This window comes from Cydia strobilella, chromosome Z, assembly GCF_947568885.1.
Source record: "Cydia strobilella chromosome Z, ilCydStro3.1, whole genome shotgun sequence".
Lineage (NCBI taxonomy): Eukaryota > Metazoa > Arthropoda > Insecta > Lepidoptera > Tortricidae > Cydia > Cydia strobilella.
The window spans coordinates 57,468,481-57,484,310 of NC_086068.1; the positions used below are offsets into that span (position 1 = coordinate 57,468,481).

Below are 15,830 nucleotides of genomic sequence, written 5' to 3' on the forward strand. Positions count from 1 at the left end.
ATTATATAATAGTTCTTACGAACAGATACTTATCTCTCAAAGAAAACGCAAATACCTACTGTTTTGATACCCACACAAAAATACAATGGAGTGACCTTCAACGCGCCACTCCCGCAGCGCGCGCCGACACAACGCTAGGGTTACCGACGCTTCTTTCAAATACTTAGGTGTCTTAGGTAGATATCTAACTATAAATGTCTCGTAAAAAACAATACCTACATTTTAAAACAATTTAATAGTACCTACGTAGCTTGTAACTATCGTAAAAATAATAACAGTAGGTGTAAGTACCTATATTGAGAAAATCCTTATCTGTCGAAAGAGAAAAAAACGATATATTTTATTTGTTTTGTTGTTTCTGCATCCATCCACACTAAAAGCTGTGTTATTTGTTTGTGACGAAGACATTTCTTTGGCATAACGCGCGGTGACGTGCGTGCGTGAGCGCGTGTGGCAACCAACTGGCTAGCTTTAGTACCGCCAGCGGGAAGCGAGTCGTAGGTATAAATCCGAGCTCCCGCGGAGAGTTCCATAGGCCTGGTGATTCCGCAATCAGAGCGGCCAAACTTCTCTTAAATACTCGCATCTGAGCTATGCTAAAGGTGCATGCAGATCCGATTACCGCGACCAGAAAGTACCGCTTGCTAATTGCTCACATGTACCTAAGACTGCGTTTCTGCGTTGAGATGAGATGTGGATTACAACCAATGCTAACTCTGTCTAAGTCAAACTATCTGCCTAAAAAATGACAATAATTTGCTTCTATAAATAAAACCTAGCCTGGGCAAAGTTTACCTACACACACATTGCGCATGTCCATGCAACAGGCGTCGAGCAGGACTTAGTGTTGACTCAGCGACTCATTAGTCAACCGCGATGCGCATGCATATCGCAGTGGCGCTGCTATACTGCAGGAGAGGACGGATAGCCATCATACACTATACCGTGAGAGTTGCCGGTTTTAATCGCGTTTTGGAAGTCAAGTGTAATATTACTGTTGTGTGGAATCGTAGGCGGCGATAAGTTTCATAAAGTTTTGTAAGTACTTTTTTTAGTTTAGTTATCACTCGTTGTCAAACTATCCATACTAATATTATAAATGCGAATGTGTGTCTGTCTCTCTGTCTGTCTGTTACCTCTTCACGCTTAAACCGCTGAACGGATTTTGTTTAATTTTGGCATAGAGATAGTTTGAGTCCCGGGGAAGGACATAGGATGGTTTTTATGTCGGAAGTCATGCCTAAAGAATCCTAGAGGAAGAAATCCCTTAAATTAATATGTTATAAATATTGAATTTCTTATATCAAAACACTCAAAAGCGAATCTTACTAACAATAAAACCTAGATGGATCGATTCTTCACCCTCGTTAGCGTCGGGTTTGAAAAATAAATCAAATCACACTTTACGCACCGCGAAAACTCGGGGAAACTAATTATTTTAAAAATGTACCCTAGTTTGATCGAATTGTCCTTTTCATACGTATATTGTAAATTTCAGAGAAATCGCTAGAGCCGTTTTTGAGAAATTACCAAAAAAAAATGCAAATGTATCTGAAAAGATATGATAGATTATTTCCGTAGCGGAAAATATAATAAAAATGTGTATATATATATATATATATATACGTGATTTAGTAAGATGATGGTTAGGTCGACCAACGGCGCTAACCGTGTTTCTTAGCTGCCAATAAAACGTTTTTCGTGATCATTTTTAGAGTTCCGTACCCAAAGGGTAAAAACGGGACCATATTACTAAGACTCCGCTGTCCGTCCGTCCGTCTGTCACCAGGCTGTATCTCATGAACCGTGATAGCTAGACAGTTAAATTTTCACACATGATGTATTTCTGTTTCCGCTTTAACAACAAATACTAAAAACAAAATAAAATTAATATTTAAGTGGGGCTCCCATACAACAAACGTGATTTTTTGCCGTTTTCTGCGTAATGGTACAGAACCCTTCGTGCGCGAGTCCGACTCGCACTTGGCCGGTTTTTATATAATGACGTCGCTGATAAATTACAGACGAAGACGAACAGTCATCATACACTAAATCAAAGATAGATATTATGTCTTCTTTGACTAAATACACGGTGAAAGTTGCTGGGTTCAACCGCGTGTTGAAACTCAACTGTAACATCACCTTCGGGTGGAATCCTAGGCGATGCCGATAACTTCGAAAAGATTTGTAACGAGGACCTTTTGTGCTTTGTTTAGGGTTAATCTTTATCTAAGCAAATCAGTCTTCATAACAATTTTCCCGCTTTCCCGAAATATAATAACTATTAATAACATTTTTAAATAGCAGTTTCTCGCACAATCCTTGATAATAAGTTCTGGGTTCAACTGCGTGTTGAAACTCAAGTGTAACATTACCGTCGGGTGGAATCCCTGGCCATGCCGATACGTTTGGAAAGTTTTCTAACGAAGACCTTTTGTGCTTTGTTTAGGGTTAAGCTTTATCTAAGTAAATCAGTCTTCATAACAATTTTCCCGCTTTCCCGAAATATAATAACTATTAAGAACATTTTTAAGTAGCAGTTTCTCGCACATTCCTTGATAATAAGTTCTGGGTTCAACTGCGTGTTGAAACTCAAGTGTAACATTACCGTCGGGTGGAATCCCTGGCCATGCCGATACGTTTGGAAAGTTTTCTAACGAGGACCTTTTGTGCTTTGTTTAGGGTTAAGCTTTATCTAAGTAAATCAGTCTTCATAACTATTTTCCCGCTTTCCTGAAATATAATAACTATTAACATTTTTAAATAGCAGTTTCTCGTACATTCCTTGATAATAAGTTGCTGGGTTCAACTGCGTGTTGAAACTCAAGTGTAACATTACCGTCGGTTGGAATCCCTGGCAATGCCGATACGTTTGGAAAGTTTTCTAACGAGGACCTTTTGTGCTTTGTTTAGGGTTAAGCTTTATCTAAGTAAATCAGTCTTCATAACTATTTTCCCGCTTTCCCGAAATATAATAACTATTAATAACATTTTTAAATAGCAGTTTCTCGTACATTCCTTGATAATAAGTTCTGGGTTTAACTGCGTGTTGAAACTCAAGTGTAACATTACCGTCGGGTGCAATCCTAGGCGATGCCGATAAGTTTAAAACGTTTTTTAACGAGGACCTTTTGTGCTTTGTTTAGGGTTAGGCTTTATGGAGTTAATTAGTATACCGGTTTCTTTGAGAAAATTACTTCATTAAAGCTCAGGAATGCACACTTGAAATTAACAGACATTAAAAAAGCCCCGTGTAGGTGGCAAACGAGCAGACAAATCACCTGATGTTGAAATCAATCAATAATCATTTAAATCGAATAAAAATCCATAATGTGTTAGTAACTTACATATTAATACTTAAATCTAGGGTTAGTACAAACAACATTTAAACAGATTCTTACATAATGGGCTTTAGCCACGGTAAGTCCCAAAGGTCGGCCAACGTGCACAGGATGTTATTCGAGCTGGCGCGCCATCGCCTCAACCAGGGCTCGGAACCGGTATTTTTAAAAAACCCCGAAATAGCCCAATATGTTGAATTATTTTATGCTCATTACGTAGGACTGAATCATGTATTTAGGAAAGAATTTTGCATTATTAAAACGTCCCATTAAAAATGAAATTATAAACAAAAGAACGAAAAAGAACGTAATAATACCGGTATTTTTGTATGGAGCAAATACCGGTTTCCGACCCCTGGCCTCAACAGCGAGCTACACCGCTTCCTGATGATCGCGTGGAAGCCAGCGATCTGTCCCCCCGTGTGTGTGGTATGTTACCCGATGCGCTACAGTGTCGCGGCAACCCGAAATCCATACTGTACGCGTTGTTGTACTGTACCCGCAGAGCGCTGTATACCCGCTGCGTATAGCTGATCCATAGGCTGCACGTGTACGCTATTACCGTCACCCATTTACACCTGTTTTACTTGAAGGTTTGAAGGTCTCGCTCATTCCACAGTTTAGGTGTGAAAGGCAGGAAGTTTCTGGAGAGACGCACAGTTGAGAACAGCCAACCATCTAAGTGGTGAAGATGGAAATTTTGTCGCGAAGAGCGATAGTTGTCTACGGGACAGTATGATAATGACGGTGCCTGTCTCTTTCACTCGCGCACGATACTGATTATTAACCTTTTAGGCGCCGTGTCAAACACAAAAGCTGTCACTCGGACGCCACTTCACCGAAATGTCAAAACTGATATTGAACTTTATGCACATGCACGTAGGTCTATGTTGCTCTGTGGTCTTTGACCGATTAATCCGTCTTTGGCGTTGGACCTGCGGTGCCGATATATCCGTCATTGGCGTCCAAAAGGATAACTAAGCATATGTATGCTAAATTTCCTCGATAGACGTTTAGCCATTTTTAGTCGAAACTATATCATCAGTCGTCACCATATTTCGTGTTTAAAATATTAATGTTACTAAAAGGTGTATTTATTAATCGTACAAAAATATATAACACAAAATATTTTACGCTATTTGCATTGAAAGAGATTAAATACGACTGGCTGTATTATAACTTCCAAATTATTAATTTAGTTTAAAGGTCAGTTTTATTTTGCGTATTCATTTCATTCCTTTTTACATGCTGACGATTTACGTCGTTTGCAACACTCGTCATTCAATAAATAGAGGTTGAAAACTGTTTTGCCATTTTTTAAGCGCGTGAAATGCAGTTAAATTTAATATAGAACAGATTTCGAATAACTATTAATTAAATCCGACGTCTGTCATTCAACACTATTCGGATATGCTTTTAAACAAAATAGAGAAAAGTATTTGGTCCTATTCGTTTATAATTTCCCTATGTTTTGCTTGCAAATTCGCACGCGTTGAACAATGTAGTCGCCATCTATAAATTGTATATACAGATGTCAATCACAATGAAATAAAACCGGCCAAGTGCGAGTCGGACTCACACACGAAGGGTTCCGTACCATTAACTATAAAAACGGCCACCCATCCAAGTACTGACCCCGCCCGACGTTGCTTAACTTCGGTCAAAAATCACGTTTGTTGTATGGGAGCCCCACTTAAATCTCTATTTTATTCTGTTTTTAGTATTTGTTGTTATAGCGGCAACCGAAATACATCATCTTTGAAAATTTCAGCTGTCTAGCTATCACAGATCACGAGATACAGCCTGGTGACAGACGGACAGCGGAGTCTTAGTAATAGGGTCCCGTTTTTACCCTTGGGGTACGGAACCCTAAAAATCAATGATGATCAATCAACTCTGGTCAACGTGGGACTCGAACCCACATCCTTGGATTGCCGGTTCAATGCGTTATCAATTGCGCCAGCTGACCATCCGTCAATCAATGCGAGTTTAGTCATTGCAACTGTGACGACGTCACTAACGACATCTGCATATTAACGTTCACAACCTTGTGGTACGTCCCACAATAAAAATAAAAACCGGCCAAGTGCGAGTCGGACTCGCGCACCGAGGGTTCCGTACTTTTTAGTATTTGTTGTTATAGCGGCAACAGAAATATATCATCTGTGAAAATTTCAACTGTATAGCTATCACGGTTCATGAGATACAGCCTGGTGACAGACAAACGGACAGCGAAGCCTTAGTAATAGGGTCCCGTTTTTACCCTTTGGGTACGTAACCCTAAAAAGGAAAAGTATATTAACATTTAAACTGTAATCGCCCTTCCATTTCAACTTTGAACCCTATTTCTACGCCCTTTTAAGTTGAATTTCAAAAATGTTTATGAATGTTCAAATTTCAGTCGATCCAATTAGTCTGTTGCGAAGCTTTTAAGAAATATATGTATTTCAACAAACAATAAATAATAAATAACCGTTTCTACGCGACACTTAGCTGAGTAAAGAAGCTTACAGATCTTAGAAATCTGTTAACGTAGGTACAATTCAGTAGACACATCGTGGGTCGAGTCACAGTGTAAAAAGTAACAGTTGACCCGTCGCCTTTGATGTTTGCGTAAATGCCGACACCGGCACAATAACACATTAGGTTTGTCACAGACTTTTACACGACTGCCCAATACTTACACTCGACTTACTATAAGACACGCTAGCCCTGTAAGTAGTACCGAGCTAATAACAACGGCGAAGTATGCAGATCGGGTGCGGAGAAATTTCGGAACCACGGAACCTACTAGTTATGAATGTTGTGAGATACCCGTATGATATCGTGTTATTCGCTATTGAGCATTGGCATGAATATTCGATATAAATACGAGTTGTAGTATTCCCTACTCATTGTTTACCTACGTTTCGTACCGACCGTATTGTTTTGTTTTTTAAATACATTTAAAAATGGTGTTATTTCAAATACAAAACGTCGGATGTTTTACACGTGACGCATCACATTTTTATTTCCGACCGAAAAAGAAGGGTATTGTAGTCCGTCTGAGTTAATAAACGCCATTGGCATTTCTTAGATACGTTTCAACCCACTGGATGTGTATCTTGTCGAGGGTTTTACGTTCAAAAAGTTTTTATTGAATCGTCTTTAAGGGCCAATTAGATCCACACTTGCGAACGGGCCCGATGTCGCGCCCGAGGTCGGGCCCAAGCAAGAGTCGTTTTCCGTTTCACGAAACAACACCTTTAACAATATTATATATAAATATATATTATTATAATATATATTTATATTTGTTTTATATTTTGACATGTAACGATACTTTGTCTCTAATTGCCAAAAATGTTCAATGTTTGATAGTGGAAGCTGTACGAGCCTAATTTCAAAGAAAAACCGCAAATTGATGTACAGTTTAGGCCATTTGCCACACGAATCTAGAGGTCATAACATAATTTTTGACCCGCAGTTGAGGCAATTCTAAATATATACCACATCATTACATTTCAGCTATTTTGTTTTATTAAAACAAAAATAATTTTTTAAACATTCCAAGTTTGGGCTCCTCCGATATGTACGATATGGCTGTTTTTTTTGTACAATTTACCACAAATGATACGTGATATGCTCATATCTAAACAGCCAGAAAGCGATCTTGGAAATCATTTCATTTAGTATTTTTTATTTTATTTTATCTTTCACTATGATATTTTTGCATTTGAATTTTTTTTTTTTTTTTTTTTCAAATATTGTTAACGATGTGCTGATATTAGGTGAAACGAAAAACTACTCTTGCTTGGGCCCGACCTGCCAATTTGATTGGCCCTGAAGGAATAGGTGTCAAACGAACATAACATGTACCTTTTATCAGATGTATCGCGAATTAATTTGTTTACCCTTAATTTCGACATTTCTGTTTCAGGAAATCTCTTTGAAGTGAGCAAGTGGTTTTTACCTCGTACATATATTATTTTACAGCTAGTGAAAACGCCCAGCGATCCGAAAATAACTTAATTAACCACTTACAAATAACTGCGCTAACTGCAACTGTCAATTTCGTACTCGTATTTTGATTTCGTTTCCAAAAAACCAATTACATATTAACGCGTTCGCGGACACGAATGCTATAGCATTCGCTTAGTTTTTTCTTTCTTTTGCCCTGTGACACATGACGTCACTAAACTTACCGTCCGCGAACGTGTTAAGCATTATTTTCAGGATGATTTGAGCGTGATAATAATAGACTTTTTAGTCATTCGCCTTTTGTTACATGAAACAAAAGGAATATTTTCTTTTTTATTTGTAGGTGACAGGAATTTATATATTTTCTTTTTATTTCTGCGTGTGGTAATCAATACAACAACAAGACACAACAACAATGGTTTTGACGGCCTTTGTTACTCTACCATTATTTATCACTTTATCAGTTCATAATAAATAGAAAGATGAAACATGATACGTAATCCTTTCAAGTTCTACCATCCAATGTTCAAGTTGGACATATTATGGAGCCATTAGGAGCGGTAATCAGCATGACCGACCAACACTTAAAAGTCTAGATTTTTTTTGACTAGGCCCTGCATCGAAAAATAATTGGATTTTTTAAAACGCGACAGTGGTTAGCCCCGGAAATAAAAAAAAATGATTTTCGGATATATGATATGAGTTTTGTCACAGGCCCAAACTTAAGATTTTCTCGATAGAAAAAAAATCCAACGTTACGTCTTTATTTTTAATTTTTGCCTAAATTAAAAATAGGCAAAACTTAAAAGTAAAGGTTTTTAATCTCATCTTAGGTCTCTCAGAACTATACAGCGTGATCAATCCAAATGGGTCAGTATAGAGAAGTCAGAAACTATGAGAGATAGCGAAATCTGTTCTTAGGAACCATGGCGTCGATTTTAGATTTAATAATAATTACATTCAAACTTTTTTTTAAACTCTCATACATCGTACCTGGTCAATATTCTTTATGTAATCGCGTGTAGTATTTGTTTGTATGATTGATCCTGAAATTTGAATAAAAAAATATAAAAAAAAATTGAATGCCATCATCATTTTCCTCGCGTTATCCCGGCATTTTTCCTCGGCTCATGGGAACCTGGGGTCCGCTTGGCAACCAATCCCATGAATTGATGTGGGCACTAGTTTTTACGAAAGCGACTGCCATCTGACCTTCCAACCCAGAGGGGAAACTAGGCCTTATTGGGATTAGTCCGGTTTCCTCACGATGTTTTCCTTCACCGAAAAGCGACAGGTAAATATCCACCACCAGCCACCAGCGCTTAAAAAAAACTGAATGCCAATAAGGCCTAGTGTCCCCTCTGGGTTGGAAGGTCAGATGGCAGTCGCTTTTGTAAAAACTAGTGCCCACGTCAATTCTTGGGATTGGTTGCCAAGCGGACCCCAGGCTCCCATGAGCCGTGGCAAAATGCCGGGACAACGCGAGGAGGATTAATTTTTTCAAATTATTTATTCAAATTTTAGGATCAATAATACAAACAAATACTCACGCGTTCACAATAAAGAATATTGACCAGGTACGATTCCCGGTTATGTATGAGAGTTAAAAAAAAAGTTTGAATGTAATTATTATTAAATCTAAAATCGACGCCATGGTTCCTAAGAACAGATTTCACTATCTCTCATAGTTACTGGTTTCTCCCTACTGACCCATTTTGATTGATCATCCTGTATATTATCGAGATAATATCGAGATATTTATTAGCATTTCATACGTATGTCACTCGCGCACCGTTCCGATCGTGATAAGTATGTGCATAGTGTAACATAGATAATGTTATTTAATTTTTAAGTAAATACAATTGTTTGACGTCATAAAGAGATTGTAAAATCCTATTATGAAAATAAACGATATGATATGATATGATATGATATGATATGATATGATGATCGTCGTAAATAAATTCTCTCTCTATAAGTATAATATTGTATGAAATGTTGACTTACCATGTAATGATCATATTACGTTATGGTTAATGAATAAACTAAAACTAAAACTAAATATGATGATAATATATCCAGTATGCAGTAACGGAATCGGAGGTCCATTAAAATCTTGCGTGGTAGCGGAGTGGGAGGAACTGGCGGGCGTGGCTTTCGAATAGGTATCCGCAGCCTTAGTAACAGAAGGCGTGCTGTTGAAAATGCTCTAAACACAACTCTGTTGTTAATGAACGCATGTAAGGTTAATGTGGGAAAGACCGATACATTCATTGCTGGGAAGACCGTCCAAGGGCAAGAACTCGCGTATTTTGTATAAGTACGTCGCTGAGACAGAAAGTAAAGCGTTACTGTTTCTGCTCTGCCAACCCTCTAGTGGAGTATGTAAGTTAGATAAGATAAGATAATCATTTATTTCATTTCAATCTTAGTTGGTAAATACATAGTGATCGAGTCCTAAGAGTGATAAGCAACAAATTAGGTTCACTACGGCGGTCTTCCCTAATAGACGGGACTTCCATTAACCTTATATCCATTTAAACAACTCGAGCTTTATACTCTGTTGCTGAGTGTACAGTCGCCATCAAATATATCGGAGCAGCGAAGGTGCTCACAAATATCTGAACACGCCTTTATTGTCAAGGCGTTAGAGTGCGTGTTCAAATATTTTGACCACCTCGGCCGCTCCGATATATCTGATGGCGACTGTACATAAGTTTCGTCACTTTAGGTCCCTCATCTCGTCCCCTAATTCACCCTGTAGTCTGCTTCCATATCTGTTACCAATTCGATTTGATGCCGGATACAAGTTTAATTAGCGTTGTTTGTGTGCAAAGCAAATACGATGTTTGTACGTACGTTATTTACCCGGTTGCTGGTATTTTTGTGATTTTAGGGTTCCGTACCTCAAAAGGAAAAAAGGGAACCCTTGTAGGATCACTCGTTCGTCTGTCTGTCCGTCTGTCCGTCTGTCACAGCCACCGCAAAACTAGAGCAAAGGCTCCGAAACTACTGGACCAATTAAGTTGAAATTTGTCACACATATCACATATTCAAGTCTGTGACCCAAAGACGGAAATGAAATTTGAAATGCCACTTTTGAAATGTAATTGAGAAAACTAAAAAAACGGCCAAGTGCGAGTCGGACTCGCGCACGAAGGGTTCCGTACCTTTACGCAAAAAACGGCAAAAAAATCACGTTTGTTGTATGGGAGCCCCTCTTAAATATTAATTTTATTCTGTTTTTAGTATTTGTTGTTATAGCGGCAACAGAAATACACCATCTGTGAAAATTTTAACTGTCGAGCTATCACGGTTCATGAGATACAGCCTGGTGACAGACGGACAGCGGAGTCTTAGTAATAGGGTCCCGTTTTTACCCTTTGGGTACGGAACCCTAAAAACAAAGTTTTGCAAACTATCGTGTCATATATGAAATGAATGGCTTATTGTGATAATCTCTCATGTTATTTTTTATAATTTTAGTTTATCTTAAGTTTAGAAGTCATTCAACAAAATATGCTAAAAATGACCATTTCCCCCTTTATCTCCGAAATTACTGGGTTAAAAATTTAAAAAAAAATACACAAAATAGTTCTTTACCTAAAGGTGACAGGAAAACCTATTAGAAATATACAGTCAAGCGTGAGTCGGGCTTAGGAACAAAAAAGCGGTTAGGCTGTTTTAGGGACACAGCCGCAATGTTTTACGTGAAACGTGGTGTTATTATTGTGTGGAACCCTTAAAACGCGAGTCCGACTCGCACTTGGCCGGTTTTTCAACCCAAGGAAAACTTGGTAGTATACTGATACATTTGCAATTAAAGTTGACCGCAAAGAGTGTTTATCGAAGCTGGTGTATACTTAGTCGGACCAAGCTTGACTCTGCAAATATTTTCCAGTGGCAGTGTATAAGTTTCATTATACAAACGTGCGATTACCCCGGTTTGACGGGTGCAATTTGGTTTGACGTTTAATAAGTGGAAAAAAAATCATTTTTTGGTTCAAACTTTTATCGCTGACTGTACTTTTCTTTCCACATGGTAACTAACTCACCGAGACAATTATAAAAACACCAAACACAATTAGGTTTCGTTGTTTTATCACAGAGTTCCTATGGCCACCTCCTGTCTCCATAATCAGATCAGCTCGATGGTACCAAAATATTGCATTGTCACCCGACTTACATATGTGTGCAAATTTTTAGCTTCATTGGAAGTCGGGAAGTGGGTAAAATTTAACTTGCAAGATTTGACCCGTACATACATAGCTACATTGCAAGTTAATAAAAACCGGCCAAGTGCGAGTCGGACTCGAAAACGAAGGGTACAGCCTAGTGACATACAGTCTGACAGCGGAGTCTTAGTAATAGGGTCCCGTTTTTACCCTATGGGTACGGAACCCTAAAAAGCTTGTGAAGTGCGAGGACAAGTGAAATCCATACTAATATTATAAATGCGAAAGTCTGTCTGTCTATGTGATACCTCTTCACGCTCTGAGATGATGGTTTTTAAAGCTCGCAAATTCAACCCTCAAAGTATACCTACGATCATGCTGAGTAGTGTGCCTCTCAAAATAGTTAGCAAGTTTAAATATCTGGGTCACATAGTAACAGAGGAGTTGGATGATGACCTAGATATAGAAAGAGAAAGAAGAGCCTTAGCAATCAGAGGCAACATGCTCATCCGTAGATTTGCAAAATGTTCAAGGGAAGTTAAGCTCACACTCTTTAAAGCATATTGTACATCATTTTATACATGCAGTCTATGGGTGAAGCATACGAAGCGTGTTTATAACGCGCTTCGTGTTCAGTTTAATAATATCTTCAGGATGTTGCTAAAGCTGCCTCGCCGCTGTAGTGCGTCAGGCATGTTTGCCGAGGCGCACACGGATGGCTTCCATGCCATCAGACGCAAGAGGGTAGCCTCTTTGCTGAGACGAGTGAGAGGCAGCAGTAACAGCATCCTGAGGATGGTAGCTGGACGCCTCGACTGCCCTATATTAAGGCACTGGGCTAATATTGTAATAGGCAGTACAAATTAATAAAGTAAGTAAGTAAGTAGGTATTTGTTTGTATTTGTTTTTGTTTTTATGGCTAGCTCTTAATTATGTAAATGTTGTAAATGTTATAATTAGACTAACACTTAGTTTATAGGTTCCCTAGTTTAAGTATCACTAACAAAATATGGATTTTTGAAAGTCTGAATTAAATAATTTTTATTTATTTTATTTTAAGGGTCTCCGGCAAGCTCGGTTCTCCATACAAACGTAGTTCCTGTCTCATTTTAAAACGACTAACTAGATTGCTCTGAAGCTTTGTACTTACAATAGGATAAGGTATATCTATGTCTAATTAGTTTATGTAGCTTCAGATATCATAGTTAAAAAAATACATCGAATTTGAGTTTTTCATACAAAACTTGTTTTTGCTCTATTTCGTTTGTTTTATAAACTGGAGCTATATAAACTAATTTTAGACCTAGATATACCGCATGTCATTGTATGTGCAAAGTTTCATTACAATCCAACACGTAGTTTTAAAATGAGAGCGGAACTACGTTGTATGGGAAGGTGCAATTCGGCCGAGCTTGCCGGGGACTCTTAAACCGCTGAACCGATTTTGTTGTAAATTTCAACTAAATAGACATAGTTTGAGTCCCAGAGAAGGACATAGGATAGTTTTTATCCCGAAAACCATCGCTTAAGAGGGTGAAAAGGGGGGGTCGGATTAAGATAATTAATGAATTTCCTGATAATTTCTGTGTAGGGATGAAAATTCCGGAAAAAAACAAATGTTTTTTTCGGGAATTTTACAAAATTTCGTTCTTTTCGGTTTTTTTCCAGTTCTATTCAGAAAATACTGATGAGTGATGACAGTGTCAATGCCATAAACAAACACATTAGACATGCAACCTTAACCTACCTGTTTAAATTCCTAATTAAGTATATTGAAAAATACATTGTTTTTTTTTTTCGAAAGAAACTTGAAGAAAAACGAACCGTTTTGAAATTTTCTCGCAATTTTCCCGGTTTTTTCAACGCCATTTCTGTGCATGCTCTAATTGAATGATTGCCATGAGACTTTATCCAGGTATACTTAATTTAGCTGCTGTTACTAAGTCCACACAGACGAAGTCGCGGGCAAAATCTAGTTTACTATAAGTCCATAGCGATAAATTTTATCATTTAAGACCGAGAGAGCCGTTATCTAGCGGCGCGATTCGGGAAATGAACTAGAGATTCACTAGATATGAAATAGTAAAGATATGTGACGTCCCACAGGTAAAGGTACCTTATGGCGGTCCATGCGACGTAAGCGCCATCCGCAATAAGGTATCTTTTGCCGTGGAACGTCACATATCTTTACTATTTCATATCTAGTGAATCTAATTCATTTCCCGAATCGCGCCGTAATGGACACGCGTGGACACGAAAAGATCCGATCATGCGTGACATAGTGAATCTTTTAAATGAATGTGAATTTTAAATTTTTCAAGCAGCACCTCTCTTTTAATAATTTGTGGATACAATCATAATATAACGTTAGGTTGTCTGTGACTTTCAGCATCATATATTCCACAATGCCTATATTCCTTTGAACAGCGTCAAGCTTCAGCGGCAGTCTTTACCAAGTTTTCCTGTTTATAATTGTTTTCAATATGAGATAGTTCTGAGCTTCTGAGGTTTTTTAACTTTGGTAAATTTGTCTTTTCGACAAAAAAATACCTCCCATACAAACACAATTTTTAGCGTTTGGAGTAGAAGTCTTCTTGACTGCTACAAATAGAAGTTGCAAAAGAAAATATTTTTTTAATAATATAATATTCTAATGTGCATAAAACAGATTATCAGAAAACGCTGTTCAAAAGAATATAGGCACGGTGGAAAATATAATGCAAAAAGTCAGAGACAACCCAACGTTATGTTACGATTATTCTCTTATAATGCAGTATGATATCCTCACATTATTACAAAAAAATTGCTGCTTGAAAAACGACATTAATTTAAAAGATTTACCATGTCATGCATGATCGGATTTTTTTCGTGGCCACACTACGTTTATAGTTGCACTGCCACACTTTATCATATCAGTGCAGCTCTGCTTAGATAGATTCAAGTGGTTTTGTTCTCATTTAGTTATGCGAAGAAAATTAGATGTATATTTAATCTACATAAAATATATAAATACACGCTTTTATCTCATTATTTACTAGCGTCGGCCCGCTTCTTTTTCCGCGTGGAATGATGATGATGATTGATAAAAATTATCTGATGGACATCCATCCCCGGGCAAACTATAGCCATACCAAATTTTATCTAAATCTGTTCAGCGGCTTAAGCTTGAAGCTAAAGAGGTTACAGACAGAGAGTTACTTTCGCATTTATAATATTACGAGTAGTAGGGATTACTGAAAAAATATCTGAATAATTGAATAACAGCCTTCTTTAAGCGAACACAGAAGCAAATAATTACATTCTTGATCTTCTCTCCGTTGCTTAATATCATCACCATTTAAGAGGTCCACTGATTACCAGTACCAGCCGGACGATATCACCCTGTCAGTTAATCGCAAAAGGCACACTAACAGTTCTCGTTCAGGTTTCGGCCTGACGGCTAACACGAACCGATAGTGTGTGGCCGCTTGACGATATCGGTCAGCGCCGACAGATATCGGCCGGACAGTCCGTGGTCTGAAATAGAACTGTTAATGTATGGCCTGATGTTGCGATTAACTGACGGGCTGGAATCGTCCGGCGAACTGTCATTTTATAGAGCCCTGTCAAACTAGTGGGGCCCACTGCCTATCAGTCCGCCGGACGATATCGGCCTTTCAGTTCGAACAAAAATTTCACAGTTCCGAACAACTGACAGGCCGATATCGTCCGGCGGACAGATAGGCAGTTGCCGGCGGGCGGCGGACGGTGGGAAACTGACGACTCTCAACTGCTAGTCTGTAGTCGCAGAGGTGGCAGCAGCCGGCAGGCAATAATCACTTACTCGTACGTGTGTGGATGTTTTTGGCCTAGGACGGCAGGCAGCCCGATAAGGCCAATAACTGCAGGAAGACTGGTAATCAGTGGGCTCCTTTATACCTGAAAAATACATTTAATGTTTTAAAGGGGCCCACTGATTATCAGTCCGCCGGACGATGTCAGCCTGTCAGAACAAAAATTTGGCAGTTCCGAACAACTGACAGGCCGATATCGTCCGACGGACTGGTAATCATTAGGCCCCTTAAAAATGGTTAAAATCGTATACACACGGCAGGTTAATTAAAAAAAATGAGGCAATTTGTAGCTTAGATCCGCAACAAAATGCGGTAAACCCCTAACAAAGCATTTATTTGAGGTAGATTCAAAATTCTCGTCGCAATATTCGTTGCTACAGTTTTGCATAAGTACCTACTCGCTACTCCCACCTTTCACGTGTCAAAGGGGAGAGTAGGGAAGTTCCTTTCATTTAAGTTGAAATAACCGTTAATTTAAAATTCTTTATCTCTCTTCTTCCTTGCGTTATCCCGGCATTTTT

At 38.4% G+C, this 15,830-nt stretch overlaps 1 protein-coding gene across 1 annotated transcript in view; it reads left to right on the plus strand.

Annotated features, from left to right (window-relative positions):
- The window catches only part of LOC134753792 (uncharacterized), a 102,678-nt gene that overhangs the window by 32,202 nt on the left and 54,646 nt on the right, over positions 1–15,830 (plus strand). The gene's annotated exons all lie outside the window — the stretch shown is intronic.